The 9,915-nt window shown below is 32.1% G+C and overlaps 3 non-coding genes across 3 annotated transcripts; all 3 read right to left on the reverse strand.

The window, feature by feature from the left end:
- Positions 1-613: 613 nt before the first annotated feature.
- Positions 614-684, reverse strand: Trnag-gcc (transfer RNA glycine (anticodon GCC)). The gene has a single exon. It is a non-coding gene; the product is annotated as a tRNA-Gly (tRNA).
- A 2,804-nt stretch (positions 685-3,488) lies between these two features.
- On the reverse strand, positions 3,489-3,559 carry Trnag-gcc (transfer RNA glycine (anticodon GCC)). Its single transcript has one exon. It is a non-coding gene; the product is annotated as a tRNA-Gly (tRNA).
- A 3,624-nt stretch (positions 3,560-7,183) lies between these two features.
- Trnag-gcc (transfer RNA glycine (anticodon GCC)) lies at positions 7,184-7,254 on the reverse strand. Its single transcript has one exon. It is a non-coding gene; the product is annotated as a tRNA-Gly (tRNA).
- Positions 7,255-9,915: the final 2,661 nt, after the last annotated feature.

Raw genomic sequence — 9,915 nt, forward strand, 5'->3', positions numbered from 1 at the left:
AGTTGACACTAGCAGGTCGCCCGACGTTACCCGGTCGTAAAATACGCATAACTATTATATTTTAATTCATACAGAAACTTAGACATGTGCATGCAATTATTGTGTTGTTTTTTTCAAAACCGTTCATTACCTGTAAGGAAAATAAAAATAAAAATACTCGAGCTGAGATCGAAACAATAGCCTAAAGATAGTGAATCAAGTGCGGGAAGTTTTGGGCCAGCCCGACACGATGTTTAAAAAGTGTTTTCAAACCTACTTATATAAATAATATGTGATGTGAACTAATCCCGCATGCACATTCGTGAAACACTTAGCAAACAGATAAAATTTAATGACTCCTACGAACAACTTAGCAACCCCCTTTCCGGTTGAAAACGGATTAAAAGTTTTCCACATGTCTGAATATCCTATATAATAAATTTCAAGTCTGTTGAAGAAAAATTTGCTTAGTATTCAGGTTGAGAAACGCCCCGCCACACAAACGTTCTCACTATTATAATCGTATTCACTACATGTGTAACTTCAATCGTTAAAAGTGTAGCAAATAATGATACTTTTTTTAGTATCTTTTTAGTATATTTTTGCCTGTAAAAAATAAAACGAAAAATACATATGCATCGGCCGGGAATCGAACCCGGGCCGCCCGCGTGGCAGGCGAGCATTCTACCACTGAACCACCGATGCGAACTGGTAAAGCGGGTTTTATTTTGCATAATAACTAATTTGAACGATTTTGTAATTTTCACACGCCTAAAAGTTGTACTCCTCGAAGGATATAAATAAGAAACAAAATACGCAGTGTTTTTTTTTTTTTTTTAATTATAATTACACTAAATTAGAAAAAAAATACAGAAAATATAGATCTTTATAATGTACGGACTCCTCACGGTATTAAGATGTCATATTTCAAAAATCATATAAATTTATCAAGTAGTAATTTTTTTAACTAAGAAAATCCAATTTTATTACGAAGCGAAACGTTACTTTTAGACCGGCAATTCTTTTTCGATCTATACTAATCAAAATTAAAAAAGAAGGAGACAACTGAATTCGAACTACCGAACGTCAAAAATATGCACGATTGCACGTACAGAAACGGCAACCACTGATAACATATAGAATTACATTACTTAATATCTTGAAAAGAACACGTTTGCAGCAATTTAAATGCGGTATTCGTTTTCAACATACACGAAAACCTAGAGAACTCGTCAGTTTAAAGATGATTATTACGACTGACAATAAACTGAAAAAATACCCCCAAAAAGCATTCAAGTAGCCCCAAATAACAAACAAACAAAACATTATCACTAGGTGACCAGAAAGTGGCTGCTCATTTTACGTTTAATTTATATAGAAAAGTGATCCCCCCATTTTTTAAGTAAAAGTAATTTCTTTATATCATGAAAACTATTTGTCTGCGCTACTTTTAAATGTTATATTCGTTTTCAGCATACCTGAAAACCTTAAAGATTCGTCATTGTAAAGTTTTTTTTATAGTTGGAAAGAAGCAAAAAACTACCTGATCAATTTACGTGATTTTTGGAATATGATATTTTCATGCCGTGACGAGGACGTATATCAAAGACTTTTCTGTATTTCTTTTTTTTTTAAATTTAGTGTAGTTCTAAATGTTGACCAAATAAGCAGTAGAACAATTTAACTTGTTAAACTTTTTAATGTGTTTTATAAATCGCCCGTGTGTGTAAATAAAATAATGATTATTCCTATTGCCTCCCCACGAGGACAGAGTTAGACGCAAGGATGATTTCTTATGTGGGGAAAATAAAGCTCCTCTCTAAAAAATGGGCACTGGATAGGAACAAAAATTAAAATTGTCTCAGTGATGAAGGATTTTTCCTCCACTGACCGAGGACAGAAAAAGCGAAGTGTAGTGTCAGATATCACACTGAATCACAAGAATCACAAGAATTACAATTATTAATAATTTACATGTTTATCAATAATGTCAATGATTGAAAGAATTATTATTCGGAACTACTAGTTAGTAATTGTCTGTATTTTTGAGATAAGGTGTTTTCATTGATTGAGATTATCGGACTGACTTCCTCATCTTGGTTGTTATGGTCACAACGTTTCGGCCGTTTTGCCCTCCGGCCTTCATCAGGTGTTTCGTATCGAACTGGGGAACCGTTTGTTAGGAGTCTCGAATCCAACTCTTTATTATTATTATGGGAGTACCGTGCTCGGACTCCAGCTAGGCTCTGGGACATAGTTGCTGATTCTCTGTTTTGAATGTTACTTTTCACTGCCTTCGTTCAGGATTGAACTCAGCACCTTTGGGTAACGGTAAACTTTGATACAACGTCTAGGAACAACTAGTTGTTTTATTTTACGGCACATCAACCCCTTTCAAGTTATTTAATAGCTAATCCAATAATTTACAAAAAATATAACACTTCTAGTTATTTATATCTTCAAGTATTTATTCATAGTATTTGTGTTTATATGTTTTCTAGCGAAAAATTCTTGTTTTTGTTTTTGACGTTGCGGGACATTATTATAGTTTGCAAAGAGGAAGAGAAAATGTAACGACATCGATATTTGGTGCTTTTTAGGTCTGGAAGCCGGTATCTTCAGACACCCTGATCTGCTAACACCATTTCTGTACTCACTAGAATTTGTCACACAAGCTATCACCAGTGATTGCTGACTGGTTATAATCGGTGGGGATCCCTGGATTCTGAATGACAACAAGCCTTCCTAGATTTCTAACACTTCCGACTCTTTCGATAACCATTACAAATGTGTTGCACTATCGTAACCGTCGCTTACCATTGATTTCTCGGTAGTTATTTTCACAATATTTCGGTTTATGTAATCTCCGAGCTTTTGCAAGAATCCCTGGCGTAACGAATAAAGATCTAGGTAAAATTCTGTGCTAAGTGAGATTCTTATGGAGGTTAAAGCTTTAATCCTCAATGCAAGCGACACTAAGAATACAATTGTGAATTATTTTAGACATTACTGACGGAACAAGAGAATACGACTGCCGTCAATTAAATAAAGACTTCCTATCAAAATTCCATATATATTCCTCAGTTTAGGAGCAAAATTTCTGCGATCAACAAGATACATTTAAAGAAGGTCGGGGGTTATATCGGCTGAAACGTTGTGAGGATACCAGTAGTTAGAAGAATCTTAACCATACGTTCATTTGTCATTTTAGGCATAAAGTCGCTTCCCCACGAAAACAAATGTGACACAAGGTCGTTTTTAATGTGGGCGGAAAACCAGCTCCCCTAAAATGAGGGCAAAAAAGGGGCACTCTGGCAGTATCCAAAAATAGTTGTTGTCTCAGAATACAGGATTGGTGTTCACTCCATTACACAAAGACTAATTAACTTATGTGTCGCATAAGAAAAGATACCACACTTTGGTTTTGACCCGAGGGCTAAGAAAAATTTGTTATTTTAACCGGCAAAAGAAGGATACAACCATGCCATAAGCTTTATAAAATAATCTGTTGCATCGGCCGGGAATCGAACCCGGGCCGCCCGCGTGGCAGGCGAGCATTCTACCACTGAACCACCGATGCGAACTGTGTAAGTGGAGTTTATCTTGTTTTAAATAAGCATGCATCATATGTAGGCATATAATCTTATTTTCACACGCTCACAAGTTTTATGTATTGAAAAATTTCGAAATACTTGAAAATAAAGAAGTTACTAAACAGTTCATAAAATTTTATGTTTTAAATTGGAAGCTTGCATGTAAAATATTTTGGTAATCTATAAAGATGGTCGTCATTGAAGAACGCGAGAAAATATTTCATTAGATATTGAACGTCGTTTTATGTTGTTTCCGTTTTCCTTAAAAATCTACTTTGTATTGGATGAAGTATGTCATATTCTTAATATTGTATGAATTATGCCCATAATAAATACGAACATTTTGATCCCCATGGCCAATAATAAGAGTAAAATCTTTAAAATGAAATTGATTCTTATAATTTTTTGTGGTATTCTCCTAAAAAAAAAAAAAAAAGAAAAGATTTTAAATGAATCTTATATATTTTTTGCCCTCTTGCACTTTAGATAAACAAAAGGGTTTGTATTACTGTACACATAGATTCGAAAAAGTTGTCAAAAAACAAATATATAACAAATAAATGTTATCAAAGGCAAGATAAGTCACTTTTCTACCTAACTGGATAATTTTTAGTGTTTTTATTCGATGTAACATGTTTATTCGGCTCGAAAAACATAATGTTTACCGATGTATCCGAAAGTTGCAAATGGCGGCGTGGGGCAGGGGCACCGGGGCGGGGCACTCTCTGCTAAACACGGTAAGCTTGGGAAAATGAGTTAAAACTAACAAAAATAGTTATAAACTTGCTCAATATATGTTACTATGACATAGGCTGACATATATTCGGTGGGTTTTTAACAGTATTTTGTGTATTTTTTTAAATTTTAACTCGTTTTCCCAAGCTTACTGGGTTCTCCGACTGCTCCGTGCTCCGCCATTTGCAATTTTCAAATACATCGGTAAACATTGTATGTTTTTCGAGCTGATAAACATGTTACATTAAATAAAAACCCTAAAAAATTATCCAGCTAGGTAGAAAAGTAACTTATCTTTCTTTTGGTAACATTTATTTGTTATATGTTTGTTTTTTTTACAACTTTTTCGAATCTATGTGTACAGGAATACAAACCCAAACAAAAATATGAGGACAGTATCGGAACATATTTGGAGGTACACCGTCTGTAAGAATGCAATTTGAGGGTTTGTATTACTATACACATAGATTCGAAAAAAGTTGTCGAAAAACAAATACAATGTTATCAAAGGCAAGATAAGTTACTTTTTTTAAACCTAACTGGATACTCTTTTATGTTTTTTTTAAATTTAATTTAACATATTTATTTAGCTCGAAAAACATAGTGTTTACCGATGGTTTGAAAAATTTTAAATTGCGCCCGACTCTTTATTGAACACAGTAAGTTTGGGAAAATGAGTTAAACATAAAAAATATACAAAATACTGTTAGAAACCCACGGAATATATGTCAGATTTTATTACGGTAATATATTGAACGAGATTCTAACAGTATTTTCATAGATTTTAACATTTTTTTAACTCATTTTTCCAAAATTACCGTGTTCATCAGAGAGTCGGGCACTATTTTGAATTTTCCAATACATCGGTAGACACTGTATGTGTTTCGAGCTGAATAAACATTTTACATTGAATAAAAAACACTAAAAAAGTATCCAGTTAGGGAGAAACGTAACTTATCTTGCCTTTGATAACATTTATTTGTTATATAATTGTTTTTAGACAACTTTTTCGAATCTCTGTGTATAGTAATACCAACCCTATTTTTTGTGTATAGTAATACCAACCCTATTTTTTGTCTTTAGTTTAAATAAGCAAAAATATAAGGACAGTATTTGGGAGTACACCGTCTGTAAGAATGCAGTTTGATTAGTTACTGAAATTAAAGTAATTATTGTAAAAGAATTTTAAAATTAAAATGAAACAATATTGAAATTGACGCCATAAAATCAAATTGAAACAATATTAGACAAGAATGCCAACATAAATATAATACATATGAATGAGTCTCTTGTGGAATTTCCGCAGGTCCCGCTAATAATAATAATAATAATAATAATAATAATAATAATGATGATGATGATGATGATGATGATGATGATGATGATGAGAATGATAATAATAATAATAATAATAATAAAAATAAAAATAATAATAATAATAAGAAGAATAATAAGAATAATAATGATAATAATGATAATAATGATAATAATGATAATAAGAATAATAATGATAATAATGATAATAATGATAATAATAATAATGATAATAATGATAATAATGATAATAATGATAATAATAATAATAATGATAATAATAATAATAAGTATGATAATAATGATAATAATGATAATAATAATAATAATAATAATAATAATAATAATGATGATGATAATAATAATAATAATGATAATATTAATAATAATAATGATAATAATAATAATAATAATAATGATGATAATAATAATAATAATAATAATGATGATAATAATAATGATAATGATAATGATAATAATAATAATAATAATGATAATGATAATAATAATAATAATAATAATAATGATAATGATAATAATAATAATAATAATGATAATGATAATAATAATAATAATAATAATAATGATAATAATAATAATAATAATAATAATAATTATAATAATAATGATAATAATAATAATAATAATAATAATAATAATAATGTCACAGCAAATCGACAAAAGGACAGAGAAGAAAATCAGCAAGACAACCACAAAATCCAAACTGGAGAACACCAAGCCACGACGGGATACACAGGTAAAAATTCACAACACTCAATCAGAACCCAAGAAGATGTATCTACGAAGCAGCTGTGCCAGAACGAGTGACCAAAGGTAAAACCACATGGGTGTAAAAAGATTCAGAAAAGGGAACCATCCACAGCAGCTACAGGTCAATAGCAGTTTTACCTACAATGAGGAAAATAAAATCATCACAACTGAAAGAACAAATGTACCTATTTACTATGCCTCCCCACGGGACAGAGTTAGACACCAGGGTCGTTTTTTAACGTGGAGAAAAGGTACAAAAATAAAAATTGTCTCAGTCGTGAAGGATTTCTCCTCCACCGAAAGAGAACAAGAAATAGAAGTGCAGCATCTGAAGAACAGATACTACACTTTGATCTTGTCCCGAAGGACACTGGATCATTCCGTTCATAAACGCTGACTATTCCTTGAGGAAGAGACAGGATGCTAGAAATGAAAAAGATGAACAAATGATCTATTATACATCGGCCAATGGACCCTGAAGGATGGTAGAAAAATAAATATAGCCATGGCATGGATTGACTATAAGAAAGCGTACGACGCTGTGATCCATTATCATTTTACATTTACCTCATGCAAAATGGCAACTCGTATTGGAGGAAAGGGTTACAAACACCTACGAGGTTTCCTGTCCCCGATGTATATAACTGCATCATAAATTACGTGGATTTTCAATAATATTTGAAATTTATAAACCGGTTAAAGACATTCTATGTACTTGCAATCGTTAAAAAAATTAGCCAAGTAGTGATACTGAAAAATTTGTACCAAAAAAAAACAAAAAAACTTACTCATGCATCGGCCGGGAATCGAACCCGGGCCGCCCGCGTGGCAGGCGAGCATTATACCACTGAACCACCGATGCGAACTATGGCTATCACTTTTTTTTTTTGGCTAAGAAGTAAATCAAACAATTTTTTACATTTGATAGTGTTTATGTGAGCACACGCCTAAAAGTTACGCCTCGAACAATAGTGAATCAAACGAAACAAGAAACAAAAAAAGTAATGTCTTTTTAAAATTACACTTAATTAACAAAAAATTAAAGAAAATACAGATCTTTATAGTGTACGTACTCGTCACCAAACATAGATGTCGTATTCCAAAAATCAGGTACTTTTTTAAACTAAGAAAATCAAATTTTATTACAAAGCTCTATTTGTATATCAGGAATTTTTTTCGATCAATAATAAATTAGAGGGGGGGGGCAAATGAATTCAAACTACCGACCCTTCTAACGGTTACAATTTACTCGGTAAAAATCGTGAGAAAATGATTTTCTATATTATGAGAAAATAAAATATTGGATTAATTCTCTCAGAGACGTTAAGTTTGGGAAAAGGAGTTATAAATAAAAAAACAGTCAAAATACTGTTAAAAACCCGCCGAATATATGTCCGCCTATGTCATGGTAACATATATTGAGCGAGTTTTTAACAGTATTTTGTCTGTTTTTTATTTATAACTCATTTTCCCAAAATTACCGCCTCGAAGAGAGAGTCGGCTGCCATTTAAAATTTTCCAATACATCTGTAAACACTGTATGTTTTTCGAGCTGAATAAACATGTTACATTAAATATAAACACTAAAAACATATCCAATTAGGTAGAAAAGTAACTTGTCTTGCCTTTGATAACATTTATTTGTTCTATATTTGTTTTGTGACAACTTTTTCGAATTTATGTGTACAGTAAAACAAACCCAGTTTGTTATTTTTAATTCATTTTCCCAAACTTACCGTGTTCAGCAGAGGGTTCAGCGCCATTTTGAATTTTCCAATACATCGGAAAACACTGTATGTTTTTCGAGCTAAATAAGCATTTTACATTAAATAAAAACACAAAAAAGTATCCAGTTAGATTGAAAATTAACTTATCTTGCCTTTGATAACATTTATTTGTTATATATTTGTTTTTGTTTGACAACTTTTTCGAATCTATGTATACAGTAAAACAAAACACACCCTTTTTCATTTTTAACTCATTTTCCCAAACTTACCGTGTTAAGCAGAAAGTCCGGCGCCATTTAAAATTTCCCAATACATCGGTAAACACTGTATGTTTTCGAGCTGAATAAACATGGTACATTAAATAAAAAAAAAACACTAGAAAATTATCCAGTTAGGTAGAAAAGTAGCTTATCTTGCCTTTGATAACATTTATTTCTTATATGTTTGTTTTTTTGACAACTTTTCGAATACATGTGTACAAACCCGAATTATTTGCAATCACTAGTTGTTTTGTTTTATGGCATATCAACTCTTCCCAATAATTTAGCTAAAAATAGTAGGTTTCTATTTATTTATGATGTTTGGTTTGTATGTTTTATATTGAAAAATTCTTGTTTTTCTTTCAACTTCACAGAACATTATTATGGTTTGCAAAGATGAAGGAAAAAATCTAATGGCATTATTATTTCGTGCATTTTAGGGCAGGAAGCCGGTATCTTCAGGCAGCCTAATCTGTTAGCAATAGGTTTGTACTCACTGGAATTTGTCGCACAGGTCATCATCAGTGATTGCTTATTTGTCATAACCGGTGGTGTTCCCTGGATTTTGAATGACAATGAGCTTTCCTAGATTTCCAGTACTCTCCTCCTCTTTCCATAACCATTACAAATGTTTTTGCGCTTCCGCAACCGTCGTTTACCATTGATTTCTCGATAGTTATTCTCACAATGTTTCGGCTGATGTATCCTCCGAGCTTCTGTAAGGACCCGCGGCGTGACAGATAAAGATCTTGGTAAAATTCAGTTCTCTTATCGAGGCTGAAGGTTCAACGGCGCCCATAAGAAATCTTTTTTTTTTAAAGAAAAATCTTTAAAAATGTTTATGATGTATGCACCTGCGACTGCATAAACATGTCATATTCCAAAAAATCACGTACATTGATCAAGTAAATTGATCAAGTTTTTTTAAGAAAATCAAATTTTATTACATATTTTATCGAAGAAGTAGATGCGCCGCCATCTAAATTTAAAATGATAGACTGCTGGTGACACCTGAATTCTGTGAGAAGTCGATAAAATGTGCCATTAAATTTGCTTTTCTTAAAATAAAAGAAAACTACTTGATAAATTTACGTGCTTTTTGCCATATGATATCTTCGTTTGGACACAGGAACATACATAATAATTTTTAAAGATTTTTCTTGAAAATAATTTTTTTTATAGGCCCAATTGTAGACAAGCACCGGTTCAACCCCCAATACGGACGATGCTAAGAATACAACTGCAAATTACTTAAGATATCTACCCGGTCATGGCTGACGGGGCGAGAGCATACTACTTCCGTGGATTCAATAAAGAGTTCTGTTCGAAATACCGAGTAAATTCTAAAGTTCGAGAGCAACATTTCCGAAGTTAACAAGATACATCTAACGAAGGTCGGCAGTTACATCGGTCAAAACCTCGTTAGGATAACACTCAATATAATTACAGAAATTAAAGCCAGAAAAATCTAAAATTTAAACGGGGGGGGGGGGGGGGAAATAATGAAGAATCAAGTTTTACATTTAAAAAAATTCC

This window comes from Euprymna scolopes, chromosome 30 (assembly GCF_053919585.1).
Source record: "Euprymna scolopes isolate OS-2025 chromosome 30, ASM5391958v1, whole genome shotgun sequence".
In the NCBI taxonomy this organism is placed as follows: Eukaryota; Metazoa; Mollusca; class Cephalopoda; order Sepiida; family Sepiolidae; genus Euprymna; species Euprymna scolopes.